Source organism: Pinus tabuliformis, chromosome J, assembly GCF_031772625.1.
Source record: "Pinus tabuliformis cultivar Carrire ecotype Pingquan chromosome J, CPIR1, whole genome shotgun sequence".
Lineage (NCBI taxonomy): Eukaryota > Viridiplantae > Streptophyta > Pinopsida > Pinales > Pinaceae > Pinus > Pinus tabuliformis.
Window position 1 is genome coordinate 474,650,092 of NC_142295.1, and position 21,321 is coordinate 474,671,412.

Here is a 21,321-nt window from a genome sequence, read left to right on the forward strand (position 1 = left end):
AAGACAACATTCACAACTCCATGGGGAACCTTTCATTATGCCAAAATGCCATTCGGTTTAAAGAATGCAGGTGCCACATTTTAGCGTGCAATGGACTTGGAGTTTGCGAATGAGAAGGATGTGTTTTTGGTGGTGTACTTGGATGATTTGACGGTGTTTTCAAAATCTGATGAAGAACACATGCATCACCTAAAAATTGTCTTTCAAAAATGCAGGAAATATGGTCTATCGCTGAATCCTAAGAAGAGCTTGTTCACCATGGAGGAAGGCAAATTACTTGGGCACATCATTTCAAAAGATGGCATCTGCATAGACCCAGCACGTGTGCAAGCAATTCAGCAAATCTATCTGCCGAGGAACAAAAAGGAGATACAGTCATTCAATGGTAAGATGAATTTTCTGCGTCACTTTGTGCCTAATCTTGCGGAACACTTGAAAGAAATGACCAATATGCTTAAGAAGGATAGCCAGGTGAAATGGACAGATGAGGCGGTAAAATATTTCAACTTGGTCAAATTGGCCCTTTCTTCAACTCCAGTTCTAGTCAGCCCGGACTACACTCAAGATTTCATATTGTTTTCATTTGCTTCTGAGCACACTATGGCAGCGGTATTATTGCAGAAGAGGGATGATCATGAAAGACCCATTGCATTCTTCAGCAGGGTTATAAGGGATGCAACTTTGAAGTACAACATCATTGAGAAGCAAGCCCTGGCATTGGTGAAGGCATTGAAGGATTTCTGGGTATATATCCTACATTCTCACATTCTGGCCTATGTTCCTAATACTGCTGTAAAAGATGTTTTAGTGCAGACTGATCCGGAAGGGAGAAGAGGAAAATGGATCGCAGCCTTGCTAGAATACGATGTGGAGATAAAGCCTACAAAGCTAGTCAAAGGATAGGGGTTGGTGAAGCTAATGGCTGAATCAAACTTGCATGCATTGGACATAAATCTGATCGCTGCCATGTCCAAGGAGAATGAGGAAGGAACTTCAATTCAGGTATCCAAAATGTTTGCTTTGTCCCCATGGTATTCTGATATAATATATGTGCTGAAAAATCTATCACCACCGCCCGGCATGGCTAGAAACAAAGCGAGAACACTCAAATTGAAGGCTGCCAAGTTTTGTATCTTGAATTCTGCACTGTATTGGAAAGATCCCGGTGGAATTTTGTTAAATTGTCTGGTGGAAGAGGAGGCAAAGAAAGTCATGGAGGATTTCCATGGAGGAGAGTGTGGTGGACATCTTTTTTGGAAATCAACAACGAACAAAATTTTGAGAGCAGGGTACTACTGGCCTACTTTGTTTGCTGATGTGCATAAGATGGTAAAATGTTGTCATAAGTGTCAAATTTTCGAAGGAAAACAGAAATTACAGCCTTTGCCACTTAAGCCTATCGAAGTGAGCGCTCCATTCCAGCAGTGGGGGTTGGATTTCATTGGGGAAATTCATCCTGCCTCTTCCAAACATCATAGGTGGATCCTTACAGCGACGGACTACTTCACAAAATGGATTGAGGCAGACCCTACCAAACAAGCGACAGACATGGTAATCATTTCATTCCTTGAAAATAACATCTTGTCTCGCTTTGGTTGTCCAAACAAATTAATCACTGATAATGCAGTAGCTTTCAAATCGAAAAGGATGGTAGAATTTTGTCATAAATATCATATAATTTTGGGTCATTCAACTGCCTATCATCCACAAGGCATGGATTGGCGGAATCTTCGAATAAATCTTTGGTCAACATCATCAAGAAGCTGCTGGAAATAAATAAGAAGAGATGGAACAAGAGGTTGGTCCACGCGCTTTGGGCAAACCGGATCAGTCAGAAAAAGTCCATTGGTATGTCATCGTTTGAGCTGGTTTATGGAGTGGACACAGTATTTCCCGCTTCCCTTGCTGCCCAGGTGGTCAAACTTCTTCAGGAGGTCGGCAGTGAGGAAGATCCCATGCAGAGAAGGCTGAATCAAATGATCCACTTGCAGCAAAAAAGAGAAGAAGTTTTCAAAAACACATCCAAGTTGCAGGAGAAGATAAAGAAAATCAATGACAGAAAGGCAAAAGCGGATAAATTTCAGTTGGATGATGTGGTGCTGAAGTGGGATGCAAGGAATGAAAAGAAAGGAAAGCATGGAAAGTTCGAAAATCTGTGGAAAGGTCCTTTCAAGATTGTAGCATATAGGGGGCAGAATGCCTTTCTTCTGAAGGAGATGAACGGGGAAGACTGTCCTGGAGGGCCGATCAATGGTCGGCTTCTCAAGCGGTATCACTGTTGATTTATCAACGCTGCTTCCACTATCATTGTAAATACCATTTTTATTTCAGTTTGGTTTCAGTCTGTAAAGTCACTTTTTTGAGTTATTTCAAGGTCAAGTTTAAGTCAATTTCTTGGTTATTCTAGTTGTATAAATAAGTTAAAGTCCTGTGCTGTTTATTAAAATGATGACTCCATAGCCCAATGGACAAAGGGCACTATCTAGCTCCTCCAAAGATCTGCTGTTCTTGGCACCTCCAAGGAGCTACCATCCCCCATTGGAGCCAATGTTAGAGTCGGTCTGGTCAGCCCTCCGTCAGAGATCAAAGCTCTTTGTGCATTTCAATTTTAGGTGTCCCACTCCATCCACTCAGCTGCATTTCACTAGGGACATGCCATGATCTGACGGAGATAGTCATGCTAGTCATTTTCCCTCATCTCTGGCCCCTGCTGGCTCAGGTCTTTGTCCATAATCACTGAAATTCATGATAGTCAAGGTCTGGGCATATTACAGGACAAAGTCATCTTTTATGTTTGGGTCTAGGAAATCATCAATGTGGTCTTTGAAAAACATGTCCAGAACAAGCCATGCAGGCCAGAGGGAGACCTTATACAGCTATGGTTCCGAAAGCTTCATCATCACCTGAAAGGACATCGACTCTTCTTCAATATTCTGTTTTGAAGAAAAGTCAAACAAGGTCAACTATGACAAAATTTTCCAAAAAATTGCCAGTTAACTTTTTCAGATGCAGTCATGGTTTTCATGGCCAAGTGCCCAGTCACATAGTCCCTGCAAAGAAATGCCAAAAATCCCATCATGAGAGCCAAAATTTCAAAGAAAAAATGAAAAGCAGGGTGTTTTAAAGTCAATGAAAAAAGTGCAAAACAAAAACATTAGAAAGTGGGTTTTCAAAGAAGAAAAAATCAAACCCATCTCTCCCAAGCCTATATATACTTGTTTTTTCCCAAAACAAAAACCATTTGTGCTTTGGCAAGCTTGGAGAGAAATTACAAAGGTAAGAGAGAAAATTCATGAGGGTTTGAGTGAAGGAGAGCCGGTTTCCAAAGGGCGCGGCGCACACACCAGGGAGCGCGGCGCACACAGAGGGCGCGACGCACTGGCAGCCAACCCACAGTGAAAAATCAACAAGGGTGCGACGCACTCAGGGTGCGTGGTGCACTGGGCTTGGCACGTGACGCACACAACCAGGGAGCTCAAAACACTTGCAAATTTGTTTTATATCCCGGTTGAAGGCTAGCAAGCAAGAGGTAGGCTCAAATGAAACCTCTTCTCTGTCAATTTGGTCAATGGTTTGGTGTTTCTAAGATGTTGAATGATATCCAAAGCACATTGGCCATCCATGAAAATAATTATCAAAGCAAAAATGATAAACGGGGTTGCAAATTTGTGAAGACGCCACCAAGGTTTTGCTCCCATCCCCTTGTCCTCTCACTCCTCATCATTCTCACCTCCATTCCACCTTGTCTCCTAAGGAAAACCCCTAGAAATCTCCACTAAGACCCTACCCCCGGTGTTCCAATCAAATTAGTGTCATTTGATAGTGCGTGGCGCACACACAAGGTGGCGCGGCGCACTCAGGGCGCGCGACACACTAGGAGCCCGACCACAGTGTTAATATTGCACTGGCACGGTGCATACCCGGCGCGCGGTGCACTGGGCAAAGCGCGCGGCGCACAGACCTGTGAGCCTAAAAAAAACACCGAATCGCCTAAATTTTTATAAATGGCTCTCAAAATTGCAAAGGAAGCCCTAGATACCTTCACCATTAATCCTTAACTCAAAGAAAAATATGATTTTGGTGACCATGAAATCAGAGGCAAAATTTTTATTAAGTAAACCCAAAAATGACACAAAGAAGGTCAAAAAGCTAGGGTTTTGCTACAGTAACATGATTGCTAAAGCATGCTCCTACCCTACCCCTATCACAACTAATCCCCCTGTAGCATTTTCCCTTAATAATCACCCTAACTCCACTGTGACCATATTCATTTGGTTCCCTTGATTCCTATGGCTAAACACCCAAACCCTACCTCAACAAAATCCAAACCCTGTCCCATCAAAACTATACCCAAAATACTCCTAAATCCCTAATAACTTTCTCCTCTTAAATCCCTATTCACCCTTCATCATTCCCCACCTAACACTCCATGTTTTATTTTCCCCTTGGTGACAGATTCTCAAGGCAGCCACCAGTTTCATTGGATTCAGAGGGCAACAAAAGAAAACTCAAGTTACACACAGCAATAATGGCATCAGGAATTTCATCAGATTATGAGGGGGATACACACAGTGACACATCTTCAGGAGAGAGGGCCCATAGGAGACATCACCAGAGTGGCAGACATCTCATAGATGAGCCAAACACCCTCACAGAGCTACAAGCATGCCCACTTGCCATGTCATGTTTCCAACACTTGGCATGTTATGAATTTTGCCAAAGGGTGGCAAATGTCAGAGTACATCATGAGTTGGCCCACCTTTTTTCACTTCATCTATAGGGAGGTAAATCTGTCCTGGCTGGGGTCACTTTCACCTTGACATCCAAGACCATATCAGCGGTAACAAGAATACCGAACGTTGGGAACAGTGGCGTAAGAAAAGAAAGGTGGAGAGGCATATTTATGAGCCTTACATCAAGAACAGTTGTTTGAGCCAGCTCACCAGAGTTTTTCTGTTCAGATTTTTGAGGGATGAGTATGCCCCACTCATGAGGTTGATCATGAAGTATTTCAGTTGCGAGGGAAGGTTTTCTCGCCTTTATGCCTATCACATCCGCTTGCTCATGCACTTCACCAGGGTGTGGATGATAAGCCTCCCATTTTTCATTCGCAACAACATTGAGAAGATGAAAAACTTCATGCAGTGCAAGACCCCAGGACAACAGCTAAACAATGTCTATCATTTTGCTCTCATCCGGATTTTGGTGGACCATCAGTTGAGATTACAGGGTATTGCCTGGGAGGAATTCATCTCCCGTGATTTCTTCAGCGCTCCACCGATGATATTAGAGGCAAAACATGAGGTGGGAAGTCCTTCACATCAGTTCGAGCGCCATGAGACTGCCACCATGCCAGTATACATCACATACCAGAAGGACAGTAGAACATTGTTTGCAGCAACAAAGCGACTGTTATCTCCACCCGGGGTGGAAGAGGCCTCACTTCCGCCATCAGCATCACAGGAGCAGGGTAAGGGCAAGGAGCCAGTGCAGGAGGAAGGGCCATCAGGTGAGCAAGAGACCGAGTTTGTTCTCCTCCAGGATGATGAGACAGATGCAGAACCAACCAATGAGGAGCTTATAGAGATCATCAGGGAGCAGCGATCAGAGATTGAAGACTTGAACATTGATTTAGAAAGGGCCAAGTGGAACATGAACTACCTGGAGCAGAGAAACAAATAGCTTGAGGACCAACAGAAGATCATGGAGCTGCAGAACATCCGCAAGCAGCGCCAAGCTGCTCAAAGAAGAAGGGTTCCGCTCACATCTTTGGAGCAAGCAATTAGTGAAGACCGGGAGTCCAACCTTGAGAGGGTCAACATGCATTTGGAAAGGCTGTTGGACAAAGCTAATCAAAACCTTTCTATATTGAGATACATGACTTTCCGTTACAGGGTGCGGAACATGAGTGCACAGGCTCGAATAAGGAGTTTGAAAGCAAAACTGAGGAAAGCAACAAGAAGGGTAAAATGGGAAAAGGAGCAAGATAGGCTTAGAATCTTGGCTGACACTTCCTTGGCTCAGCATGGCACCCCATAGAGATCCTCTAGCCCAAATTTCAAAAAATTTGGGCAAATTTTGGTCACAGGCAAATTTTTTGGGCACAAAACAGGAAATTCCTCCCTGTGCGACGTGCCACTGGCGCGACGCTAAAAATCTAGGACTCTAATCGAGGAACAACTTACATATTTGGATTCAAAATCAAAAAATACTACTACTGGTGTCTGGGCAAGAAATTTTGACAAGATCTGGGTCTCCTAAAGGTCAGAAAACACCCAAAAATGGCCTCTCTGCCACTTTTTTGACACACACAAAGCAGTCTTGGGAGAATGAATATTTGGAGGGGAAAATGAGAACCAAATTGGAAAATTATAGTGGGGTTAGAAATTAGACAGGATAGGATTTCCAACAAGCCCACTTGGGCATATTTTGGACACCTGCAAGTGCCCCAAAACAGGCTCCAAAGTGGCGTGACGCACAGAGAATTTGGCGCGGCGCACAAGGGAAAAAAACTGCCAATTTGCTCCCGTTTCATGAAATTTCGGGTCACGACTTCTCCAAGTGGGCCCCGTCATATACACTTCGGTTTTTTGGCACCAAAGGCGGCATTTAAAGAGTTTTCTCTCCAGATGGGCATCTATCCAAGTGGCAAAGGAATGCAAAGGGTCACCCCAGCCAAAATGTCATGCTTGAGAACACTACACCTGTAGCTGATGGTTGGCTCTCCATCTCCATTTCGAAATGATTTGAGTAACTTCCCAACCCTTGGGCATTACATATCTTCTCCACACATTCTATGTATGCAAGTTATTTGCAAAGGGTTGGCTGGCTTGTAACTTCTGGGAGACTGTGGGAAAGAAACTCTATTTCTGCACTGTGTATTTTTGACAGAGAATTAATGAGAGGCAGCGGCTTTGTTTCATGAGATTATTGTGGTTGTGAGTGTAGCAAATGTGTTCTTATGTTTCATATGTATCTTTTTATGTTTCATAATTCAATTCACGTTTCATTTCAGTGAAATTTTCCAAGTGAGATTAGGTAGAATTCAATTTATATTCTTCTGCCTGTGGGAAAATTTCATTTACAGTGTTACTCTTCTGTTGAAAAGGATTCCTGCGACCATGCCCTTTTCACTCTCTTCAGCAATCTTTCCATTCCGTGTTACCTTAAGCCGAAATTTATGTGCTTGCCGTCTACCTTGCCTCATGGAATAATCTGTGCTTTCATATTCGATTCTCTCTTCTTTGCTGAGCACCAGTCCCATATACATCCCAGAAGCTCGGTCACTTCATAAAATCTTTTCCAAAATCCCTTTTCACTTACTAGCCTAAGGTAAATATTGCATTGTAAGTCATCTTAGACCGTTTTGCCTATACACTCGCTGAGTGTGACTTGGAGAGAGCCCTCTCCTTCCCTGGTAGGGCTAGCTACCAGACTGAGCGTGGTTTGTGGTTACCCTAATTTTTTCCTTCCTTTAGCCTAAGGTAGATTTAGGTGCTAATAGCTTCTCTAGTTAACATATGAGAGGGAGATTGTTCCTTTGAGAAGCAAGTTGTGGCTTCTATGTTCCACTGTTGGAACAAGTGAATGTACTTGTAGTGATACATCTTAATTCTTCTACATGTAATTATAAGAAGCTCATTGAGCCAGACATCCTTTTCTCACATGTGTGAAAACTGATTGTAATATTGTTTGTGTAATGGTTATGTTATGTTCTTGTATTTATATGTATTAAAGGAATGAAATATTTCATTATATTTAGTACAAATATTAATGAAAATGTATGTTCTTATGCTTTCATGATCGTCCTTGATGGAGAAGTGTTTTCCAATTAAGTAATGATTCTTTCTTTATATGTGTCTTTCTTAGAATAGTACTAATATTGTTCTTATAAAGGCTCATGTTATTTACCTTATTCATGGAAGTAATTTTATGCATACCATTTTTGCACATTTCACAAAGATAACATACTTTCATGTCTAAGAAGTGATTGTGGTTTCTCTCATATGTTGTTGATTTTCACGAATCAAAATCATAAAACAAACAAAATGGTAGTCAGGACATCATTCCATATGGGACTCCCACTCCAAACAGTGTGGAGTGTAATTGGGACTTTATACTAAGGAGATCCCCTCGCATGGGCAAGATTTCCAACACAGTCAATACTTACATTTTTCATAGTTTCCACCTTATTCCAGTAACAAACAATATAAAATACATTTATCAATGGATCAAAACTATTAAAATGTATTAGGAAAATGCATGAGGCGTGGCAATATTTCTTGTGTTTTATTGAAGAGGACATGTGAACCACAACTCTAGTGAAGATGTACCTAACACGTAGACTTGATTTTACACATCATAATTCCACTAGATGTAAATGCCAAAAAATTGTTAATACCCTAGTATAGAGGCCAATATAGCATCCTCATTTAGAGTACTTACCTTGTAAATAAAATGACCTTGGCATTAGAATAATTTTTGATTTGGAAGAGTCTTAAACCAACATTATTATATTATTTCTTATAATGACTTGAGTTTGTGTAATCCTCTCATTATTAAACAAAATCTCTCAAGGTTCCTTGCAAGAAATCTCTTGAATTAGTACATTGTCTACATATCACTGACTTCAGCCAAATGTTGATCAAATACTTTAAAATTGAAACAAAATTTCCAATGTTCTAGAACTATAGATACTTTTCCCAAGAGGTGAAGCTTTTGGAAATAAAAATTGTATTCACTATTATGAGATATCAACAAGGGTAAAAACCATGGACACTAATTTCAATGTTTTTTGAAGGTGGAAATACAACTTTAAATTTCATCAATATGAACATATGAAAATCCCAAATCAAATATGTCATCTAAACTAGAATAATTACACTTTACTATGACTACCATTGATTGATGTTTTAGGGGTTGAGGCACCAAAGGAGCATATTCGTACAATTATGACAGCTATAAGAGATCAATATCCTAGGTGGATAATGGATCTAGTTCACCACTAGTGACACTATACCCATGGAGAATCAGATATATCTAATAACCTCATGGGTAGTATCCCCCAACATATTCTTAATAATTCAATTTTAATATCTCAAATAAACAAATTTTAGACACAAAAGAAAAACATAGTTTTTTACTTGTAAGTTGATACCTTTCTCACATAAGTTATGACTTTCTCTTTCAATGACCCTCCAAAAGGTTCTTACCAATCAACATTCCACACAAAAAAACCCCACCATTCATTGTATAAGCACTGAAAAATAAATGGGAAATATGTTACTTATTTACTATGTTCGACCCTGATGACAAGGTCTTTATAACTTGTGTAATGTCAAAAACCTTGCTTAAAATTCCATATACCCAAGATAATGTCAAATTTTAAATTCATTTTTCTTGGTCGTTTTATAAAGTAAAAGAAAATCACAATTCCATATTTTCTACTAAGATATTGAGCTTTGTTTTAAGATTCTGAAAGCAGTTTGCTTCATACAATATCATGCTAAAAGCTTAAACACATAGATTGGTTACTAAACCATTGCCACCATACCTCTAAACCATTGCCATCAAATCTCATCACAAATACCTCTAAACCATTTCCACTGACTTAAAATATATTTTTTGAATGTTTTCCAACCAAGAAGTATGTCAAGATGCAAGAGTACAACATACCTAACAAATATTAAAAAGTAGTACAAAAATTTAAAAATAACTACAATCAAAATAACATGCATGAAACTTGGAAAATCATACATCCAATGATGTGAATTCTACCCACTAACTAGTTTCTTATGACCCCATTCTGTATTGAAATTTCAATAAAAAAACATGTTAAGCCAACACAAGTTTATAAATAAATAGAACTAATAATGATCATGACAATCATATTTAGAGAAATAAAGATAAAAAGAACTGAACAAAAGAGTTCAATAAAATACAATACATGCCAATAAGTCGATCAAAATACAACATGTAAAACATTTTCAAATATGCTCTAAATAATGAAAACTATAGAAGAGAATTATTCCTAGATTTCATGGAAAAAAATATTGTTTGATCATGGACAAGTCAAATAGGAGAATTCAAAAAAGATGATGGTTCTTTCTCCCACGAAGTATTTCGTAAGAATACCCACAGTGAACAATATCTTCATGATAAATCTTATCATTTTCCATCCCAGAAACTAGGTGTCCTCAGCACTCTAGCTACTAGGGATTTAAGGGTTTCTGATGAAGAACATTTGATGAATGAGAAGACCCATCTATTAAATATCTTCAAGAAGAATGGTTATAATAAGTTTCAAAGTTTCTGAGCCTTTTTAAAGGCTAATTGGGGACCTAGAACTAAGAAATAAGTTAAGATAGCCTCTAGTGTCTAGCTTCCCTTTATCCATGTGACAACTAACAGGTTTGCTAGGATTTTGATGAAGCAATCGATTAGCTCCACCTTTAGACCTTTGAAAACCATTCGTAGCTCTTTAAAATATGTTAAAGACCCTACTGATCCAAAATGCATGAAATGTGTCTATTTAATTTCTTGTTCTTGTGGAACCCCCTACATTAGAGAGACGGGGCGTTCCATTTCACAAAGGATTCAGGAGCACACAACAGACATTAGGCATTGTAGGACCCACTCACCTACTCTAGGAGAACATGCTGAATTAATGAAGCACCATATTTTCTTAGAGTATTCTAAGGTCCTCACGAGGGTTGACCATTTCCATCACCGAAAATTAAGAGAATCCATTGAAATTGAAAAGGGAAATAAGGCTCTTAATAGGGATGTTGGATGGAAGTTAAGCAGTTCATGGGCCCCTTCTCTTTGTTCTTAACCCCTTGATTCCGTTCCTTTGTATTGGTTAATAGTGTCATGTTCTTTGGCTTTTAATTTTATTGTTTCTATTTTATTTTATTAATGATTTTTTTTAGACTTATCTCTCTCTCTCTCTCTCTCTCTCTCTCTCTCTCTCTCTCTCTCTCTCTCTCTCTCTCTCTCTCTATATATATATATATATATAGTTCCTGATTCATACATATCACATATAGGTATATGGTGATATTATTATATTTTATTTATTAAATTATTTTATTAATAATATTTTGTATTGATTTCCTATTTTCTTAGATTATTATTTTTAAATCAATTAAAATTAATATAGTTTATTTATAGAATAAAAACAATAGAAATTATGATGGTCTTATAATATTTTAATTATGAATAAATTATAAAAATGAATTGTAAACAAATTTTAAAATAATAATATTATAAAATATTAAATTAAAAAAATGTAAATTATTTGAATAAATTATTTTTTTTTCACGTGGAAAAAAGTCGTAATTTTCATTAGTCAATAGAAAATTACATTTTGCAGATGTGATAACATATACTGATTGAGGCCATCTCCCTCTCTGTTCAGAAACATGGTATATATATACAGCATGTATATTCATCCATATGTTCTGTACCAAAAAAGAAAAAAACCAAAAAGGATTACTTTACTTTTCCTCCACGCAGGGAGGGACAAAATTCTGTAAATATTCATATCTCCGCGTATGTTCAGCAGAGCATTAAATCAAAAAACTAATAAAGGTTCCAGCCTGTGAAATATATGTCTCCGCGCATGTTCAGCAGAGCAGAAATCAAAAAACTAATGAAAGTTCCGGCCTGTGTCGACCGTGAAGTCCATAAGCTGTTAATAGATAAGCGTATTGCTGTATTATAAAAACTATGGTGTTTATGAACACCGTGCTTGTAAATACCAAAAAAAGGGTAATAAAATGTTGGTGCCAATCTACTGTGTGTTTCCTCTTTGAGCTCGCAGGTCTATGAAAGGCCTGTGATGGTAACGGTAGATGGTCCCATCCATATCCTCCTCCACTAACCAGTCTTCCTCTTGCCTCTGCGCTGCTTGCTTGGACAATTGGTCTGCCCCTGAGTTGCGCTCCCTGTATATATGATTACAATCAAATTTTTCAAAAGCAGCAATTAGCCTGTGTGATTCCACCAGCAGATGATGTAAAGAAAAAACATTGCAATTTGTTTTTCTGTTGAGCCAATTACAAACTATTTGAGAATCTCCAAATAATTGTAGTTTTGTGCAGTGTTTCTGTAGTGCAAAATGAATCAGATTCATGGCTGTGGAGAGCTCTGCGAAATTGTTGGTGCCTCTTCCCAAAAACATCTGAAGCTTGAAATAGTGTGATTCCCGGAGGTAGAGAAGTGCGCCCCCGCCACAGCCTATGGCTTGGGCTGAGCCATCAAAATAGGCCCAGGGGTAGGATTTGTCAATGTGCTCAGGGGAGATGGTTCGGGGCGGGGCCGAGGGAGGGTCGTCCGGGAGGAGGGCATAATCAGCCATGATGTGTGCTCTGATGGAGGGCCAGGATGGGAGCTGTTGGTCGAAGATGGAGCGATTGCGCGCCATCCAGATAGACCAGCACATAAGGAGAGGGATGTTCCGAGCCTTGCCCGAGTGGTGTTCAAACCAGTGCATCCAGGCTTCCATGATGGTTTGTCCAAACCATCTGTGGGGGGAGGAGAGACCAGAGGTGATGAGGGACCATTGTTCCATTACCACAGGGCATTGTAAGAAGAGATGTTCTGTGTCTTCATCGCTGTTCCTGCATAGGTGGCACCAGAAAGGTCCATGAAAAGACCTTTTCTTCAGATTTGAGCCAGTAGGTACTTTATTGAATAGGATAGCCCACATAAGCATTCGGGTCCTGGGGGCTGCTTTGAGCTGCCAGATGGCCTTCCACCACTGCTGTGGTTGTTCAGGCTGGTAATGGTTCATAAGCTGCAGGTACCCTTCCTTCGGAGTGTATGTGCCATGTTTTGCATGAGCCCATACCAACTCATCATTCTCCTCTGTAATTCTGATGCGTGCTTGGCTAAGCGCATCAATGTAGTTCTCCCATTCAGTCCTCCACTGGTCCGGGATGTGTAGGGCAGCAGCCGATCTCCAGGCTTGTTGGAATAAGCTGGAATTTGCATTATCAGCTATATGTGCAATATGAGTGATGCCTTGTTCCGCCAGATGTTCCCTTAACTGTGCTGTGATCTGATGGGTATTGCCACATCCGATCCAAGGGTCGATGCCTATGCGTACTGAATTCCCTTGTTGAATCCGCCAGGTTAGGCCGTCCCGGATGAGAGGGAGGGAAGTGATGACCGCCTTCCAGATGTTAGAGTGTCTTCCCTGTTCCCTTTGCTCCCTGCGGATCCAGCTGTGAATACTCTCCGGGGCTATATATTTATCCTCTACCACTCTTTTCCAGAGGCTGTTGGTTGTGAGCAGTTGCCAACCTAGCTTTGCTGCCAGAGCTTTAGAGAAGAGATCTAGTCTTTTGATGCCCCAGCCTCCCCACTTTTTTGGCTTTGCTATAGTATCCCACTTGACCCATGCAAAAAGGTTCCCTTGTTTATTTCCTTTCCATAGAAAACCACAGCAGATCCTTTGTAGTCGGCTTAGAATACCTCTGGGGATCCAGGCCAACGACATCCAATACACTGGTGTAGCCTCCAGGACAGCTTTGATGAGTGTGAGTCTTCCTGCCCTGGTGAGATATCTGTTGTACCAAACATTTAGTCTTTTCTCTACCTTGGCTATGAGCCAGGTCCAGTCCGCAATTTTATATCCCCCATGCTTTACCCTGAAGCCCAGGTATTTTAGGCCTGCCTCCATCTGATGAATTTGAAAAGGGAAGCGGTTCTCCATGAAGTTTATCTCATTAGCAGAGCATCCAGTAGCAGTGAGAGTCGATTTTTGGATGTTGATTACCATACCTGTGGCTTTCTGGAAAAGATCAAAAATATGTCTTAAGGCAGAAGAGTCGGCCAAGCTACCATTTAGGAAGATAAGCACATCATCCACAAACAGCAGATGTGTGAGGGAGCAGTTATCAGAGATTTTGATCCCTTTTATCCTTCCCCTACTGTGTTCTGATGCTATCAATCGGCTAAGCCCTTCCATGATAATGAGGAAAAGAAGGGGGGATAAGGGACATCCCTGGCGGAGGCCCCTCTCAGCTGTAAAGGTGGGAGAGGGGGATCCATTGAGGAGGACACTGTATGAGACCTCAGAGATGCAGCTCATGATCCATTTGATGTAGATAAAGGGGAATCCCAGGTGAGTGAGGAGCATGCGAATATAGAGGTGATTAACCCTATCAAAGGCTTTGGAGAGGTCAACTTTGAGGATCATACCTTTCAAGCGCTTAACATGCATCGAATGAAGAAGTTCCTGTGCGGTGCCAATGGCTTCATGAATCTGTCGGCGGTGAAGAAAAGCAAATTGTTCAGGGGAAATGTGGGCCGAGAGGATGGGCCGGAGTCTGTTGGCTAGAATCTTGGCCCAGATCTTATAGAGGCAGTTGCAGAGCGAGATAGGCCGAAAGTCATCGAAAGAGGAAGGCTTATCAGATTTAGGGATCAGGGCTAAGAAAGTAGATTTGATGGCTGAAGGAATGCCAGTGAGGCAGCACTGTTTGATTACCTTGAGGAGATCAGGCCCGATAAGCTCAAAGAAAGCTAAGTAGAACTCAATGGTCCATCCATCAGGGCCCGGGCTCTTGTCCTTCTGAAATCCCCTCATGGTAGCTTCCATCTCCTCCATTGTGATATCTCTAGTGAGCTCAGCAGCGTCTTCATCGTCCACAAATCTAGGGAAAAGCTCAGCTACTCTCATGATTTCTAGCAAGTTTGCTTCCCTTGGGGCTTTATATATATTCCTGAAGTGGGAGGAGGCTAGGAAAGCAAGTTCCCTAGATTTGTTGATCCTGTGGCCCTGTGCATCTTGCAATTCCCAAATTGTATTGATCGCTTTCCTTCCATTTGCAAAACGATGAAAAAATTTTGTGTTCTCATCCCCTTCTTTTAGCCATATGGCCCTGCTCCTTAGCCTCCAACTGGCTTCTCGGTCTCGTAGGATTTGTGATCTCTGACTGATGAGGCCTTCATAAGAGGATTTTTGTTCCGGGGAGATGTAGGTGCCCGAAGATAGAGATTCGCAGTCAGCAATAGCTTGTTCAGCTAGAGAGATCGTCTGGTCATCTCGGAGCCTCTTCTGATGTGCCCATTTCCTGGAGAGTATCCTGATTTCAGTGAGATTCTTTAGAAAACAGGGGATCGGGTCAGCATCGTCCAGCAGTGTTGTAGGGAAAAGTATCCGACTCGGATGACCCTATCCCACTCTAAGGGTGATAGTACCTCAGCAACAACTGTAAAGAAAACTACTTAAGGTTTACTTCTTTATGAAAGCAAGAGAGAATGAAGAAATGCACTAACCGTTGCCTTGCGCTTAATGTCGAATCCAAACTCTTCTCTTTGCTGCTTGCTCCCAGCTCCTTGCTCTTTTGCTGGCCCAGCTACAATGAGATCCTGCAAAATAACAAAGAAGGAAACTACAAGAAGCATGCAATCATAACTGATTCAAGGATTAGCATAAATCAAATATACAATCATCACAATACATCATTGAAACAAGTGCATATAGAAGAACCTCAATAGCTTTTATTAATGGAAGAAGTAAAGTTCTGAGAGTGTTACAACCATTGAAGGCCCCAATCCAGCAACACCTCTCAGCAGAAAGAATTTCTCCTCTTCACCTCCCTCAAGCAATCACCCAATAGTTCTATAGTGAAACCAACAGCATATCATTACTTTGCACAAAATTCCAGCCTCCTGAGCTCATAGGAGAGAGCTCAATATATAGATGAATTGAGAAAGGATGAGTCAGCTTGCAACTGATGTGTAGCTGCCTTGTGTCCTCTCTCTCTTCAGTTGATCTTCAGTTCTTGAGTCCACTTGGAGAACCTTGCTTCCACTTGGAGAAACAGAGCCTCTGACTCATCACAAGGCGAAATCCCTGATCCAAGTGTCATTTTTGGAAGATTCCAGAGCAATGACTCAGTGTGCCACTTGTCCCATCTCGCTCAGCGTAGGTGGCCTTTGTCCTACCTGCTTTGCAACGCAATTACACCATGGAGGAGTTGAGTTTCAGCGCAGAAGCCTAGTGGAGCACCTGCTTTGATTTCAGGATTGCTTGTTTTTGAGTGTTTTCAGGTGGAGAACTGATCTGAGAGCTGTTGGTTTGCTGACCTTGTTCCTCTAGGGGTAGGAACATCATGTTTAGGGACTTTGGATCCCTTGGATTATTGACAATTCACGCCTGATGCTGCAAGGCACAAAATTGTCTATAACAGATGCCCCCTAAAGTATGAGGTCGTTTATCGGGTGAAATGCTTTATTAGGAGGATCCGAAGTTCAATCAATCTGCTGAGAAGTGTCCTGTAATAAGATACAATACAATACATTATTTTTCATACTTTTTCATGATCTAGCTGAGGCGGGCATTCCCATGCTCAGCTTTATAAATTCATTTTGGTACATAGAACAGACGATCGTCTGATGGTAGACTGATAATTCTCTGCTGAAATTATCATCCTTTGAGAAGGATGATCATCTGCTGCAATGATGTACACATCAAATGTCTTTATATCCTGAATATATATCGCAGCCCGGATGGATGAAACTAGATCCGGGGTCTTCAATCTCTTCCGATCTTCACTCGATGTACAAGTCGATCCATGTGAGAATTTCTTGAAGTCGAACATGGAAAGACATCGCTTGATTACCGGTCAATGATGTAAACCGTTAACAAGCGCGAGAGGAATCACCGATAAGGATGATGACCCTCAAGGTACGGTAGTACAATTCACATGGTGGGAATAAAGGACTTGGCGTCGACCACCATGCAAAATCTTCTGGTCGAAGGTCCTTGATGTATACCTGTCGGCGGAAGTGAGAAACTTGCCATTGAGGCATGCAAGCTTCAAAGTACTGAAGGGGTTGTTCCTAGATCAACTCCTTGGATAATGAGCTGATGTCGACAAGGAGCGATCCATCAAAGGAGGGCCTTAATGAATCCCACATCAGTGACACGGAATGGAGCTAGTGATTGTGATGAGGTGAAAACAAACTGTGATGTATGATTCAGGGTGGCGGTCATGAAATGGATGAAGGACAATGTATGGCAGTGGATGGGACACGGTTGACTCTTTGCAGAACAACATCTCTTGAACATATAACGACACTGGTGTGATGGATTGGTAGCATTACCCCAAATGTGGATGGTGTGGCGAGGACCATGGTGATGAGACCGGTGAATGAAACAACCCAACCCGATGTGATACGGAGGACAAAGTGTCATGTTCAAGAGCGACTTGCTACCATTAAAGCTGTGAGGTTCTCCCAATTTTTCCCCAGTCATTGCTGACCAGTACCTCTTTATTTTTGTCAAGCTTGAGGAGGATAACATATGCTTGTTCTATAACCTGCCCGTCGGGCAAGCCCATCGCTATGTTTTAACGAGCCTAGCGATAGGGAAACTCGTTCTCGTCTAAAGACAAGTTTGTCGCTATTTAATGAATTTAACAAGTCTAACGACAAGGATAACTCGGTCCTTTTCATTTTTGGAGAGTCTGAAAAGGTACATAAAGTCAACTCCAGAATTCCTTTTTCGTCATCTAATCCCTTAAGTCCGAAAAAGTATAAAACAATACAGAAGGGATGAATTTTCGATTGCTTTAACAAGCCGAACAAAACAAGCGCTCGATCTTTTTGTGCAATAATCCCTCAGGTCCAAAAAGATTAAAATCTAGAGGAGGGATAGCTCTTCCGGTCGTTTAACGAGCTGGAAGGCCAAACTCGGCAAACTTTTCATATTTTACGAGTCAGGAGAAAAGAGCTCAAAGAAGACTCGTCTTTTGAGGAACGAGTGATAAACAGGGATAGCAGCAGATTCCAGGTACAGGTTGGAATTTTCCAATCACGGCAGTGTCACAAGGATGGCTAAGTGAAATCACTCTTCGCAGCTGTTCCTCAAAATGGGTAAACAAACATATGGAGATGAACGATTGGCCAAATGAACGGATGGAGGTGAGACTGCAAGAACACGACCAAGGGCTTTAATATGGCTGTCAAAGGTTACATTTACCACGGTTATTTACCGGTTCATTTTTTCTGGGTGAGCTTGAACTATAGGGGAAGATTGCTCACAACTTATGTTTATTTTTTAACGAGCATGAACTATGTGCTAAAACTGCTCGGATCTTGCGTTTATTTTTTAACGAGCATGAACTGTGTGCTAAAACTGCTCGAATATACCAGTCATAATACAAGAAACGCCTCAGGTGAGATAGCTATTTTTTAAGGAGCTTTATCTCACGAAGCTATGCTCCTATTTGGCAAGTTTTGACTTTTGCCCCACATCCTTTCTTTATGCAAGCTGGAAACGGCTAATCCTACGAGTTTAACGGGTTAGACCTACAGGTTTAAAGGGAGGACCTAAAAATTTAAAAAATAAATAGTCGTCCCGTGCTTGCACTCCAAAAGGTTCGCATGCCCCCAGGTATAAAGTATAATTTCAAGGCGCTGCCTCTTTCTTACTATCCGAAAAATGGTTCTGTTCGCTGCCGCAAACTAAACTCTTTTTCCCGGCGATGTCTATCATTAGGTTGCTAAGGATGGTGACTACTTGTTGCAGCAATTTCATCTCTTTCTTTGGAGGCTGCCCCTACTTATCCTTCAAAACATATGTTTTAATGGGTGAGGCTTGCCTTCAAAGATGGTGGCTACTTGCCGCCACAAATGGATCTCCTCCCTCAGGAGAGCCTACTTTTTAGACAAAGGGAGCGAGAAGCTGATTATCTCACTCACATAACTTTGACAAAAGAACTTTATCCTAGAACAACCCTCTCTTCCTTCTTTCGGACGGGGTACGGACTAGTTCCATTCTTCTGCGGAAATTAACTTTATACCTAAGGTTTCCTCTGCCCAAGGCAGGCCAGGGTGCATGCCCCTTGGGTCCCAGTTACATCTTTCTGAATCACTCGCATTCATCGGGAAGTAGAACCGGGGGTGGAGGCATTCCTTGAGTGAATAAACCGTTAAGGGATGGTATTTGACTATTTGCGATGCGTGATCCTGGAAATGAAAGTTGGTCTACGAGCTTGACCATTCTTCCTTCGTGCGGAAAACACATAACTCTGAAGAGTGAGGACACTATCGCCTCCATGCAATATATATAGTCTCGTCCAAGGAGTAAGTTATACACCAAGGGTCCTTGGATGACCATGACGTTCATATGAACTGTCTTCCTCTTCAATGTAACGGGAACAGTGGGGAGAATCCCTAACGGGCGACTGGTTCCTTTATCAAAACCTGATAGATTTCTCATCTCAGGTAAAAGCACCGGGGAACCCAATGCTTTCCAAGCAATAGAGGAAAGGATACTCACAGATGCCCCTTCATCAATGATAGTTCCAGCCATCACCATTCTGTAGATTTGGACGATGATTCTGAATGGGATACTGGCTGGTAACCGGGGTCTGCCTAGTTGATTCCAATCAAAGGACACAACCAGGTTGCTTGGTGGTGGGACCGAATACACGGCCGGATACGACCCTGACGATGTTCCTTCCTGCGATAAAGGAATGGGCGCGTTGCCCTGATGCTCATCAGAGTCTGTGTTGATGAAAAGAATCTGGATGGTGTCATCCTTGTTCTCTTCAGTGAGGGTGTCATTTGAAGATGAATCTTCAACGACGGTGTCATTTGAGGATGAAACCTCTGAAGGAAGAGCCGGGTCAACTGCCGTTTCGACCTTTAGACTTTCGTCTGGTCTGGATTCAGTAGGTTCATTCTCCATGACTGACATTTCAGCTGACCACTTGATCGGGCCAGCTGGATTTTCAACTATCGAGGGACTAGGCGCGAGTTTTTGATATCCAGGAGGAAGTTGTAACGGTGATACCGGACGATCTTCCAAAACTCTCTTTGCCTCATCTAAGAATGGACATCGGTGGATGGCGTGATCGCCTTCACACAGCATACAGGGTGATCTTGGTCTCCCTTTCCGTCCTTCACTCTCGCTAGTTGACGGACTGCAATCAACATGACTACCAGAGGTTGATGCTACCAGATTGTGCAACCTGGGGGACCAGTCCCTTAGTATCCGGGGAATACAAGGACAATCACGGTGGAAGTGGGTCCCTTTGCAAATGACACATGGCGATTTAGGCCCGGTCGGTGCAGTGTGTGGATTTTTGTCAGATGTCTTTTGCTTGCCCCCAGTCGCCTTCGCCATAGGCCCCTTCTGCTTCTTTTCTCTCTTCTTCTTTTCCTTCTTCTCCATGGGAGGCTGACTTTTGCCGGCTCTACCTTGTGAAGATGAAGGATCAGAGGAAGAATTGTAAGAAGTGGAAGGCTGGTGGGTAGCTCTAGACTGGTCTGACTGTTGATTCGACTGCTCAGGATTAGTGGTGATCTGAACTACATTAGTTGAAAAGAGCCATACAGGTAGGCCAATTGTCAATCCTGGAAGTGACAATGTGGCCATATGAGGCGCACCAACATCTCCCCAAGAGGAGAAGGGATTGGGACTTCCACCAAGGTGACTTCCTTGGTTGGTGGGCTCCATACTTTTCAACTGAAAGATCAACGTGGGAATAACAGGTGATTATGTTCCGATTAAAATAAATTTTATTAACGACGCTTTAGACACAACTTTGCTTTTTCATGTTTTAAGAGTCGAGAAAAAGCTAAAGATGACTCTAGTCTCCTTCGATGTTTTAACGAGCCCGAAGTGACAAATGCTCGGATGGACTTTTTCAGTTATAGAGTTTGAAAAAGGCCAAAAGAAACTACTCTGGAGTTCTAGGCAGAGGGTGTGCCAAACTTTTCGCGAAACCACAGAATACGTTTTACGGTACGGGTGGTCGATCTTCGTGAATGCTGTGTTCACTACATCGCGATCAGTAGGGCGGCCGAAACGGCTTCCTATGGATAAAGGATTTGTTCCTATAGGGGTCTCCCAATATATACGCGACGGTACGTGGGAGCACAAGTCCGTATTAGTGCCATCGACTCTCAGGAGGAATCACCCACCTTCGTAGAGATCGACAGTCACTATGTTTAACGACGCCGAAACACGTCTCTACCTAGACCTCTATGTGTTTGCGTTATGTTACAAAGCGTTGTTATGTAAATTGAATTTATTTTAATGTTGATCTTGTTTAGCAGTTTGCCTTTAAGGATCACCACGAGATGTATGTAACAAATTCTTGAATGCAGTCTAAGATGAGAAGCAAACTTTTCAATCTTTCAACTTTGAAAATCTTAACTACTGAGGAGAAGAAAGGCAAATCTTTTCACACAGATCATAGAGCACACACTAATGCAAAATTTCCTAAATCAGCATGCAAACAGTCAAATGCAAAATGCACAATGCATGTATTTTCTTTTCCCTTTCTTAATGTT